Source organism: Herpailurus yagouaroundi, unplaced genomic scaffold, assembly GCF_014898765.1.
Source record: "Herpailurus yagouaroundi ecotype Mexico unplaced genomic scaffold, PumYag 181, whole genome shotgun sequence".
In the NCBI taxonomy this organism is placed as follows: Eukaryota; Metazoa; Chordata; class Mammalia; order Carnivora; family Felidae; genus Herpailurus; species Herpailurus yagouaroundi.
In genome coordinates, this window is record NW_024412412.1 from 34,706,013 (window position 1) to 34,719,441 (window position 13,429).

A 13,429-nucleotide genomic window follows, 5' to 3' on the forward strand; every position below is an offset into this window, starting at 1 on the left:
GGCTGGGTGGCTCAGTCAGTTAAGCATCCGATTCCTGATTTCAGCTCAGGCCATGATCTTGCAGTTTGTGGGTTTGAGACCCATGTCCAGCTCTGTGCTGACTGTGGAGCCTGCTTGGGATTCTCTCTTTTTCCCTCTCTCTGCCCCTCCCCTCCTCTGTGTATGCACACTCTTGCTCATAAAATAAGTAAATAAATAAACTTAAAAAAAAATGACTTTGTAACAGGGGCGCCTGGGGGGCTCAGTCGTTTGAGCATCCGAATTTTGGTTTCGGCTCAGGTCACGATATCATGGTTCATGAGTTCGAGCCCCATCTAGGGCTTTGTACTAATGGTGCGGAGTCTGCTAGGGATTCTTTCTCCCCTTCTCCTTCTGCCCCTACCCTGTTCATGCTCTCTCAAAATAAATAAATAAACATTTAAGAAAAAAAAAAAAGACTTCGTAACAGCATAGGAAGTGCCCGTGTTCAAAAGTTCAGTGAAAAAACATGGCACAAAATTGATGTTCTTGATTTAAAAAAGGCAACAGAAAAAAATATTGAAAGAAAACATGCTAAAATGTGGGCAGTGATTGTCCCTGACTGGTTTTATTATAAGTTGTTTTCTTCTTTAGACTCCTGCATCTTTCACGCAAATTTTCTTAAAATATATCTATAGACATGTGTATTTCATATGTAGAAACATATGCTATTTTTATAAGCAGAGAAGAGACACTTATTTTTTTTAATCTTCCCAAATCATTCAAAGTAACACTACATGCAAATTTAGCAAAAGTTTTAAAACTTTACTCAACATATATTTTTAAAACCACCCTCCCTTAGTTGTAAAATTCACAGACTTCCAGCCGTCCCCAGTGTAGTCCCCTTGGACAGGATCTAATTAATATGAGCTAAGGCAGTGGAGAATGCTTTGGCTCAGCATCCTCACTTATTAGGCTCCTGCTGTTGGCCTGGCACTTTCCATACATTACCCCACGTCATCTCCATTGAAATCCTGAGTAGTGGTTTCCACCCCCACTTTACAGACATGAAATTGGGCCCCCAGCAGTCAGTAAATGGCCCACCAATAATCTGCTACTGAACAGCAAAGCCGGGACTCAAATCCAGAAGAATGGTCTCAAAGTTTGTGATCTGTCCCTTATTCTAGTAATTTCCCAAGACTAACCTTCTGTGGAATCCTCAGTCCAAACAAATGCCACCTAATAATATTAGTTTGCTCAGCCTGCCATCAGAAAATACTTCAGACTGGGTGGCTTCGGCAAAGAACTTTTTGTTCCCCACAGTTCCAGAGGCTGGAAATCCAAGATCAAGTTGCTGATTGGGCGGGTTTCCTCTGAGATCCCTGCTTCTTCACATGGTTGTCCCTCTGTACATGTGGGCCCCCTGGTGTTTCTTTGTATGTCCAGATTTTCTCATTTTATAAGGACATCAGCCATATTGGATTAGGGTCCACCCTAACAGCCTTAAATCACTTAAATCACTTCCTTAAAGGTCCTATCTCCAAATACAGTCACATTCTGAGGTACTGATGATTAGGCCTTCAACATATGAATTTTGAGTGAACACAATTTAGCCCATAACATCTGGACTCTAATGTGTAAATGTGTCCTGTTGGGGCCTGGGAGGCCCGGAACCCAACCCTGCATTCACTCCCTAATACCCCTTTATAGGCTCAAGGAAGAGTAATTGGGAAATCACTACTTTTTACAGCTTTGAGAAAGGAAAAAAATATATTCAAAGAAACTCAGTAAAATAAAATCCACTTGAGCCATTTCTGTGAAAATACAGATGGAGCCATCAGCTAATTTAATATGAAGACTGCCACATTTCATGTGATATTTTCTTCATTGTCCCTTCACACTGGCCAGAAAAAAAGGATTGTATTTTTCCTCACCCAGTTCTCCAACTGCAAGGATAGAAAGCATCCCAGGAGGTAGTAAGCTTTGTCCTTATATATGTATATTCAGAGATGAAATATTAAATATTTTGGTCTCATAACTAGCATATTGGATATCTGGGGAGTGGATTATTTTTAAACATCTTCCTCCTCTAAACAACAAAACTAGTTTTGCTAACAATCACATAGTAATCTGTAATAATCACTATTGTCTTGATTCATTCTTTAGCAACAATTAACATTAAAAAAAAATAAATTTTAACTTAAAGATACTCAAATTCAGCAAAATATTTCATGCATGAACTAAAATTTGCTAACTTACCAAACAAAAATATACCAAATGCTTTGTATTCTTTCACTGTTTTAAATTTTAAACACAAGTAAAACATAATTAAAATGACACAATTACTATAACTCATGCTGTTTCTTTTGTATTTTTTAAAGTTTATTTATTCTGAGGGGGGAGGGGCAGAGAGAGAGGGAAAGAGAGAATCCCAAGCAGGCTCCACCCTATCAATGAAGAGCTTGACGCAGGGCTCTATCCCAAGAACTGCAAGATCATGACCTCAGCTGAAATCAAGAGTTGGACGCTTAACCAAACGGAGCCACCCAGGCGCTCCACCTTTTGTATTTACAATTGCTCTACTATCGTCGTAGATTTTGAATCTACTGTTTAAACACAGGAGTATGGGGCGCCTGGATGGCTCAGTCAGTTGAGCGTCCGACTTTGGCTCAGGTCATGATCTCATCACAGTTGTCGAGTTCAAGCCCCACATCGTCTTCTGTGCTGACAGCTCAGAGCCTGGAACCTGCTTCGGGTTCTGTGTTTCCCTCTCTCTCTGCCCCTCCTCCACTTGCATTCTGTCTCTCTCTCTCAAAAATAAACATTAAAAAAAATTTTTTTTAAACATAGGAGTATGGGGGCGCCTGGGTGGCGCAGTCGGTTAAGCGTCCGACTTTAACCAGGTCACGATCTCGCGGTCCGTCAGTTCGAGCCCCGCGTCAGGCTCTGGGCTGATGGCTCGGAGCCTGGAGCCTGTTTCCAATTCTGTGTCTCCCTCTCTCTCTGCCCCTCCCCCGTTCATGCTCTGTCTCTCTCTGTCCCAAAAATAAATAAAAAACGTTGAAAAAAAATTTAAACATAGGAGTATGTATTATTATAATGGTTGAAGACACGAACTGCATCTAAAATGAGCTTTAAATCCAAACTATGAAGAACTTACTTTTGGCACCTGGGTGGCTCAGTCTGTTAAGCTTCTGACCTCGGCTCAGGTCATGATCAACAGCTCAGAGCCTGGAGCCTGCTTTGGATTCTGTGTCTCCCTCTCTCTCTCTGCCCCTCCCTTGCTTGCTCTCTCTTTCTCTCTCGAAAATAAACATTAAAAAAAATAACAAAAAAATAAATAAAGAACTTACTTTCAAAACGAATGTGACAGCCCACTGTATCATTGTGAATTCCCTAAATTAGCTTCCCAGGTTTGCTAAAAGATAGTAATAAAAATGTTCCATTTGAAGCTTACATAACCACAGGCATTATTTTGAACTTAGACCAATAAATCATTTTTTCAGAAAAGCATTTTATTACCCACATGGTTTAGAATTGCCAGCACATGGTGATAATAAAAAGCAGACTGGGTTTTATTGTTTTGATATTATCTGTAGAATTGCATCCCCCTAAGCCTGCACCTGGAACAGAGTGCTCCCTCTGCTGGTCCTCGCTAGAGTGGAATCAGGGTGCAGGTCAGGTTGAGAGGAGAAATCAGCAAGAGTTTGAGAGACATGAAATGGTAGAATCAACAGAACTTGCTGGCTCTTCTCTTTCAGTTTCCAAGCTACTACAGGTTTCCTATTTCCTCCTTCCCACTAGCTGCCACTCAGTTTTCTTCTGGGCTCCATTTCTTCTAGTCAATCTCTAAAGGTTAGAATGCCTCAGGGCTCTCCACTGGCTCATGCTCAAGTTTATTCCTCTCCTGGTTTCACCATCTCAGTAAATGGAGCAGTATCAACCCTATTGTTCCAAGCCAGTCATCCTTTATCCCTCCCTTTCCGTTCTACCTTACCCCAAGCCTTCGGGAATCTGTGGGTTGCCTTCCTGCAGCAACATCTGGAAACTGGTCTCTCCTGACACCCACCTCCTATCTCTCCAAATTCCATGTTGAAGTCCTAATCCTTAAAACCTTTAATATGTGACAGCATTTGGAGATAGGGCTTCTAAAAAGATGATTATGTTAAAATCAGTAGGGTGGGCCCTAATCCGGTATGCTGGTGTCCTTAGAAGAGGAAATATGGAAACAGACACACATTTTACTAGGTTAAGAAAATTCCCTTCTGGTCCTAGTTCATTCCTTTTATTAAATCATAAATGGTAGTTGAATTTTATCACATGCCTCCTCTGCATCTACTGAAGACTTTGTGAGACGTACTTTAATTTGTTAATGTGGGCAGGGCTGTCAACAGCCCATAGGGTACCTTTGTGTGACGAAAAGGTGCTCCTTCCTCCAGGTGGACATAAATCCATGCCAGGGCCCACAGCTTGGCAGGAAATCTTGACCTGAATTTTAGCCCCATTCAACCCTTCAGCAAGATGCCCACATATATGTTACACCCTATGAGGAGTCTGGCTCCAAGCCAATTGTATGTGTGATCAGGCCTGACTACAGGCAACTATAAAGGCTTTGCTGGGCAGCCCTCATGGGGTAGGGGTGGGAGTGGGGAAGCTGCCTTCCCAACAGACTCAACGCACAGCTTGTGCATTGCAGTGTGGAGGGAGTTACAGTCAAGGACTCAGCTCCCTAGCCTCCTCCACTGGCCATGCTCTTACATATACCTGCAATATCTACATTCCTAGCCTATGATCCTCCACTGCAGGAGGCTGGGGGTCAGCTGAGACTACTCAGATGCCTCTGCATCTGGGCCTTCTCACTACCCTCCCCCTGGTTTCCAGCTCCATAAAAAAGCAAGAGTGATTTGTTCTGGGCTCCCTGGACAGTGAGACAATTCCCTTCCCCACTAATTCAGCTAACCTTTATTCACTGCTGTTTCATGGAGGGAAAATAGACCTTTAGGGAGCCAGCATCCTTTTTTGTGTAGACTCTTACCTGTACTAAATAAAGACTTGCCTGTTACTTCTGGCTTGGCTTCCAGTCTTAATTTGTAATCTACTTGTCAGACTTTTGTAACTACCTCATGCTGACCTCATGAGTTGGGAAGTATTCCCTATTTTTCTATTCCTCAGGAAGAGTTTGTGCGAAACTGTTATTTCTTCTTTAAATGGTTGGAAAAATTTACCAGTGAAGCTTTTTGGCCTGGGGTTTTCTTTGTGAGATTTAATCTCTTCAATAGATGTCAAACTATTCAGCTTTTCTATTTCTTGTTCTGTCAGTTTGGTAAGCTGTGCTTTAAAAATTGTAAAGTTATTCCAGGGGCACCTGGGTAGCTTAGTCGGTTAAGTGTTTAACTTTCGCTCAAGTCATGATCTCACAGTTTGTGAGTTCAACCCCCCACTGTCAGTGCAGAGACTGCTTAGGATTCTCTTTCCCTCTCTCTCTGTCCCTCCCCCTCTCCTGCTTTCTCTCTCTCTCTCTCTCTCAAAATAAACACCTTCCTAACACCTGTAGTATAACTGTATGATCTGTAGTGATGTTCTTATAATACCACTTCAACCGGCCTTAAGGGTTGACTTTATTGAAGTTAACACACTCCTTACTTGCTGACCTAAGGCCTTTGATCTATAGCAGAACGAATTTACTTTCTTTTGAGATCTGCAGACCACTAGCTTTGAGGAGCAAAGGACCAAACTTTCCCAGGCCACAGAGGCCAGCAAATCTGAAGCTGCCTCAGTTTTCTGATTAGCCCAGTAATTTTTTAGCAAAAAAAAAAAAAAAAAAAAAAAAAATTTTTTTTTAGGTCACACAAATGATTTTATTGACCTCCCTTTGTGCATCTGTAGACCTTGCCCTCCTCTGCAGAAAGATCAGAACACTCCTGCATATCATAAAAAAAGAACTGGACCCCCTGGCACAATCCTGAAATCCTGCAATAACATTTGTAGCTGGCATCATTGAGTCTACAGGAAACCAAGAAACATTGTAGGCCACTGCACTCCCTTTGCTGATTAACTACCCTAAACCCCTTTAAAAACCCCTAGGCCACACAGAAACCTCAGAGTGGGCTTTTAGACAACAGTCTACCTTCTCTCTGGGTTGCCAGCCTCCTGAATAAAGCTCAAATTCCTCTCCAATCAAATCTCATCTCTTGAGTAATGGCCTTTCAAGTGACGGGGCGGTGGAGCTTGAGCTCAGTAACATTCTCTTTCATTTTCTTTTTTCTTGATCGGTCTTGCTAGAGATTTCTCAACATTATTCATCTTGTCAAAGAACCAGATTTTGGGTTTGATAAATTTCTTTGCTGTATATTAGTTTTCTATTTCATTAATATCTGCTATGTTTACTTCCTCCTTCTAGTTGTTTAGGTTTGATTTGCTATTTTTCCTAGATTCTTGAGATGGAAGCTAAGATTTCCGATTTTCCGGCTTTCCTTTATTTCCAGTACACAGGTAAGGCTAAGCACTGCTGTGATGGCACCCCACAACTTTTAACACATCGTATTGTTCATGATGTACTTGTACTAACTTTTTGATGTCTACAGGATTTAGATCTAGGTATGAATCATTTTACCTGTTTGGAATCTGATCCTGAATTTGAGAATTCATATCTCTCATTGGTTCTGGAAAACACTCACTGATTTTTCTTTGAATATTGTCTCTCTTCCATTTTTAAACTCTCCTTCTGGATATCAAGTTAGATATATGATAGACTTTTTCATTGCATTCTCTCTCTTCCTTCTCCTCTTCCTTCCTCCACCTGTCACCCAGTCTTTCTCTCATCTTTTCATCCCATATCTTGCATTTGGGTAATTTCCTCAGTGCCATTTACAGTTCAGTTATTCTTTTCTAAGATGTATCAAATTTTCTGTTTAATCTATTCATTGAGATTTGATGAATAAATGAATGAATATACTTTTATTTTTAGAAGTTCTATTTCCTTGTTAAAAAATCTGCCTAGTCATTTTCACAATGTATTATTTCATTTTAATTCCTTTTTATGCTTTTAAATTATTTGGTACATTTTCATTTTCATAATTGTAAGCTGTGAGTCGTTTTAGCTGAAGTTCTGGGGTCTAATCCTGCTTTTTCTGTGTTAGTTCTCAGTCGTGGTTGATTGTTTCCTTGTAAATTTTGTAATTTGGGGCCATGAGCCTATCTTCAATAGTTTTTTTTTTTTTTAAATTTTTTGTAACGTTTATTTATTTTTGAGACAGAGAGAGACAGAGCATGAACGGGGGAGGGTCAGAGAGAGGGAGACACAGAATCTGAAACAGGCTCCAGGCTCTGAGCTGTCAGCACAGAGCCTGACGCAGGGCTCGAACCCACGGACCGTGAGATCTTGACCTGAGCCGAAGTCGGCCGCTTAACCGACTGAGCCACCCAGGCGCCCCCTATCTTCAATAGTTTAACTGTGCAGATTCTGTAAGGCCTTAAAAGTTGTCTTGTTTTGGGGCACCTGGGTGGCTCAGTTGGTTAAGCATCTGTCATGGCTCAGGTCATGATCTCATAGTATGTGGGTTTGAGCCCCACACCGTGCTCTGTACTGGCAGCTCAGAGCCTGGAGCCTGCTTCAGTTTCTGTGTTGCCCTCTCTCTCACCTCCCCACAACTTGCACTCTGTCTCTCTCTCTTTCAAAAATAAACATTAAAAAAAATTAAAAACAAAAAAGTTTTCTTGCCTTTGCCTCTTCTAGGTGTTCATGGTATCAATAGCCTGGGACCATATTTTACTTGGGGTAAAATATACATACAGGACCAGTTTTTATTTCTCATCTTGGTAGTTCCAACATCACATAAAAAATGAAAAAATTAAAGCCCAAACAGGTGTGAGCAGCCCTGTGGGGCTAATTTCTCAGGTGGTACTTTTTTCCCATCTACGCCCAGGCTGAGAGAGACAAACTCCCTTGTCATCTCCCTGTCCCAGAGGACAGCTTTTTTTTCCTACCTCACCCTTTTGGGGACGGTGTTGTACTTTGAGGGTCACAGTTTTTAATAGGGAGTCTTGTTTCCAGCTCCCTGCTTACACTGACTTTTGGACTCACCTTTATCTCTGAGTGATTGTGAAACGCTGTGCCCTATGTTTCGACACACCACATTTGGAGGCAGCCACAGTATCAGCTTACCTAGTTTTAAGTTCTCTTTTTGTTCTTGGCCCTTAAGGATTTCTCTTCTTTCTTGGGATCTCAGTTATGCATTATTTTCCCCCAACTTTTTCTTTTGAAATATTTCAAACCCATAGAAAAATTTCACACAGAACAAATTGGACACACACATATTTACTTTTTAAATTTTTGGTAACCATTTGAGAATTAGTCAGGACATCATTACACTTTACCTCTAAATACTTATGCATACATCTATATAATCATAATACAATTACAATACTCAGGAAATTTAACAGTGTAGTACTTTAATATACAGTCTAATTTCCCTATTTGTCCCAATAATGTTTTTTACAACCGTCTTTTTTTTTGTGATGTCATTTACATGTCTTGTCTCTTTTGTGTCTTTCAATCTAGAATAGTGTACCTGTTTTTTGTCTTTCATGACATTGACATTTTAAAAGTCTAGAGGAGCTGTTTTGTAGAATAACTCTGAATGTGGACTTGTCTGATTATTTTCCTAATGATTAGTTTCAGAGTAAACATTTTTTTTGCCAAGAATTGTACGTCGTAAATATTGTGTCCTTCTCAGTCCATCATATCGGGAGGAATATGATGCCATTTTCTGCATTTGTGGTAACGCTGTTTATTTGATTAATACCTACCTGGTTTATCCATTAAAAAGGCACTTTCCCTCATTCACCATTAATAAGCTAAGGGGTGATACTTTCAGACTGTGTGAATATCCTGGTTCTCAAAAACTTCCACTCAGTAGTGTCTAAATTAGCTATTATTGCCTGCACTAGTTTTGGTGTGATGGTTACAAAATGGTAATGGTTCCAATTCTATTATTCCATCGATGTTTATTGGTTCTTCTCTAAAGACAGCTTTCCTTTCTCCATACCCCAGCCACTCCCCTCCCAGACTCAGTCACTGTCATCATTGTAGTTAATATCAAAATAAACTCACAATTTTCAAATACAGTGTGTTAAAAACCATTCCTCTCACTATTCATTTTGATTCTCACATTATTCTTGCGTTCCTTCAAGTTGACTTCTGTGTCCTTTTGACATGTTCCCATTGGTCTGTGAACACTTGCTTTCTGGAATAACAAGATATTCTAGGCTCACCTTAAACTTTCTCTGACCCAGCCCTCAGACTCATTTACCCAAGGATCCCCAATTCCTTTCACTGGGAAATGATATATATATTTTTTAAGTTTACTTATTTATTTTGAAAGAGAGAGAGAGAGAGAGAGAGAATGCACATGTGAGAGGGGAGGAGGGACAGAGAGAGAGTGGCAAGAGAATTCCAAGCAGGTCCTGCATGTTGTCAGTGCAAAGCCTGATGTGGGGCTCGAACTCACAAACCATGAGATCATGACCTGAGCCAAAATCAAGAGTCAGATGCTTAACTGACTGAGCCACCCAGATGCTCCTGGGAGATGATATTTTATTTTATTTTTTAAATTTTTTCAATGTTCATATATTTTTGAGATAGAGACAGCACGAGCAGGGAGGGGCAGAGAGAGAGGGAGACACAGAATCTGAAGCAGGCTCCAGTCTTCGAGCTCTCAGCACAGAGTCCGACGTGGAGCTCAAACTCATAAATCACGAGATCATGACCTGAGCTGAAGTCAGACGCTCAACCGACTGAGCCACCCAGGTGCCCCACCTCCAATTTTGTATTAATTAAAACACACACACACACACACACAAACTCCTCCACAAATATTAGTAACCATGAAGTCCTTTTCTTTGTGTGTTTGTGTGTATGTTCATATATACATGCTGTAAATGTGAGACATTTTTCTACCTCCAGATGGTATTGCTAAAATTAATTTGTAAAAGAACCCTGTTTAGCTGGTTTGAAGGCAAGCACTTGTAAGGATTGGGCATTCTAAACTCTCAGGAAGATAGACATTAAGCCAAATGGTTTTCAAGTTCATACCATCTGGGGAAATGTTCAATATAAAACCCAGTTTAAGGTTGATGGCTTAATTAGAACAGACAGGTCTTTAGAATTATCAACATCAAGTATAAGACTTTTATCCTATCTGAGTTTACCAGTCAAATAAGCTCACATTATCTCTTATAAGATCTATGAACAAAAAAAATAATAGCTTCGGACAATGGCTGACTGTGGCTAATGTTTAATGAAGTTTGTGTAGGTAATCTAAACACAGTTATTAAGGGCGCCTGGATGGCTCAGTCGGTTAAGCGTCTGACTTCAGCTCAGGTCATGATCTCATGGTTGGTGGGTTTGGGCCCCGCATCAGGCTCTGTACTGACAGCTCAAAGCCTGGAACCTGCTTTGGATTCTGTCTCTCACTCTCTCTCTCTTTCTCTGCCCCTTCCCAGCTTGTCTTCTCTCTCTCAAAAATAAATAAACTTTAAAAAAAGTATTTAAACATAGTTATTAAGAAAAAGTAAATTAAATAGATGTAAACAAGATGAAAGTTTGTAAATAAACTCTTCTGCAATATTTAAAATCTACTTAAATTGTTTTCCCAAATCTTTTTGGTAACATAAAACCTTAAAGTTTTGCTAAGTTAGGTTAAATTAAGAGTTAAGTTAAATTCATTAAATATTTAGATCATTTCCAAATGAGAAAAAATACTAAAGCATTAAATACTGAATAGAGGTTTATCTACTTTTGGCTTCTCATTATGAGAAACTAAAAGATATATGAATGTGTTACTGCTATATAGGAAAATTTTAAATGGCATATCCTTCCAGAAATTATAGAATATACTTATAAGCTAAAAAAAGAATATATTCATAAATTTACAAATCTAAAAAACGCTGGTGTAACAGTTCACAGTTAGTTACTAAATATTCACTAAAAATTAAGATTTCTAAGAGTTAAGAATTCCAGTAAGTGTAGTTAAGACTACTGGAAATAATAAGAGAAATAACTCTGTATGCAAGGAAAGTAAGATGTATGTTTCTGGTAAGAGAAAATATAAGAAATAAAAACACATTCTTGTTAAGGGAAAAGAAAGGAATTTGGTCCCGAAATGAGGCTGGATATTTAAAGAGGGAAAACTTAGGGCAAAATCTAAATGTTAAAAAAAAAAAAAAAAGTTGTAAAAGGTTTGTGGAAAATGAGTCTTCGGAAAGAAATTTCAGTATGTCACTGGATTTTATGCAAAGGGAATAGCAGGATGATGAAGACTGTGGCACGTGCAGTAAAGCCCATTCTGCTTCCATAAAAATGGCCGCCCACAGCCAGAGCCTTACCATCCTGATGTCCTTGTCCCATGGGAACAGTCTACTCCTGGATCAGAGAGATTAAGGTGGGCAAACACCAGCTATAAATTACGTGGACAGTCAGGGCCATGAGAACCCAAGATAGCCATTTGATTCTTCCCAGCTCCCTGACAATCTCCATTTATTGGTTTTTCCATCCCTTCACCCACTATAGGGCACTTAAGATGAGTAGAGTGGGGAGACTTCTATAAAATTGCAAACACTGTCTACCAGCAATGTCTAACTTGTCAGGTCCGTAATCCTTTAAAAAAGCTGTTCTTATTCCCAAAAGCCTCCAACGCCCTCCCTCTGGACCCTTTAAACACCTGCAGCTGGACTTCAACTTCCAGTTGGTATAGATTATTGAAAGAGGAGCCCTACTACCTCCATATTGACCTCAAACTTTCTAATTGATTAAGTTCTTCTTTCCAGTTTATCTCTTAACTCAGGCAAAATACCCTGCAGGCAAAGTGTCCCCTGAAGGGAACCAAAATTGCCCCCTCAAGCAATAAGGACTGCCCTGAGCCAAAAAGACTTTTCCCATGATTGACCCCAAGACAACAATCCACCTGACCCTCACTGCCCACCAGCAGGAACCCACTGATCCTTGTGCCACATTTTCCTTACATAAACCTGGAAGTGTTTTCAGCACGTGAAAGACCTTCTTTGAAACACTAGTCCACTGTCTTCCCAGTGTTGACCTCACGGAAATAAATTCCTTTCTTGTTTCACCAGCGCTCGTTCCTCTGCCCTTGCCCTTGGGTTCTGCCCTCTGCAGCGAGTGGCAGAACCTGGTCTGTTTGGGCCCCCAGATTCAGGTGCCCTTGCACCCCTGCGCCCAGCTATGTCACCAGTATGTTCTTATGACTGTGTTTTCTAGATCATGTGTTCCCTTGCAATAAGGCTGATGCCCCCACAATAGCAAAAACGTTAAAAAGTGTTCCCCATTTAGGGTATACCTCCTTGATCTCCAGTGACTGAGGCACCCAGTCTACTAGACAAACCGTATAAGCCTCAATGAAAAACTGCAGACTTCTTGGAATTCTATCAAAATACAACCTTCCGCCAATCTCCTGTTGACTCATGCTAGTATGACTTGCTGCTAAAAGCCTCTAACGTCTTATGTTCAAGCCCATCATCAAGTTCCAAGGATCTTTCTGGTCACAGTTTAGAGCCTAATGACTGAGTATTCTGAAAATGTCATCATAGGAAAACTGCCCTTGAGCCCCATTGGAAAGGACTTTACCAAGTACTCCTGGCCGCTAACACTGCTGATATGGGGCCGAGAGTGAAGGGTCAAGAAAGAATTCGTGAGATACTTTTGGTGCAAACAGACGCTTTTATTATAGTAACAGGTCAGGATCTGTAGGCAGAAAGAGCTGCCCTGGGATTGTGAGGAGTGACACATTATACACTTTTTAGTTAATGGGAGCTAAGGATGGCGTAAGTCTCTAGGGAATTTGGAAGCAAGGCTTCCAGGACCTTGAGGGGCTAGCTGCTGTTAAGATCAGGTCATTTAATACTGTCGAATAAAACATTAGTCATGAGACCCTTCAGAGAGATGTCAGTGGGCCATAGGCTTGAAAGATGATTGCTAACATATGCCTTGGGGAGGGTTGTTTATGGTTATCAGAGGGCAGTAACACTAACCAGAGCAGAGCTATAGTGGTAAAACATGAAAGGAAGTCCTGGAGGGAGCTGTAGGAGTGTTACAATCTGTATGTCTCAGGGATTTATCAGTGGGCTGTAAGTTGTAAGCAGATTTAATTTTAGCTGCCATTTCTCTCGCCTTTGTTCTCCTCATCACTGCTCGAAAGCTAACAGGTACTGAGCCTTGGGCACACATCACACAGCTTAGAAAGGTCCCACCTGACACCTAGTCCTGCACAGATGCTGGGAGACCTCTAAATCAAATTGATGGAGCTGACGTCAAGGAAAACTGCCTCCACCCAAGATGATGGCTCATACTTCATACTTTAAACATGAAGCCCTTTCACATCATTTTCCCTTTTCTTTTCTCTGGCATTGGCCTAGAAAGAGGACACCTTCATCTCTAGCTCCCAGGCCACTGCTGTGG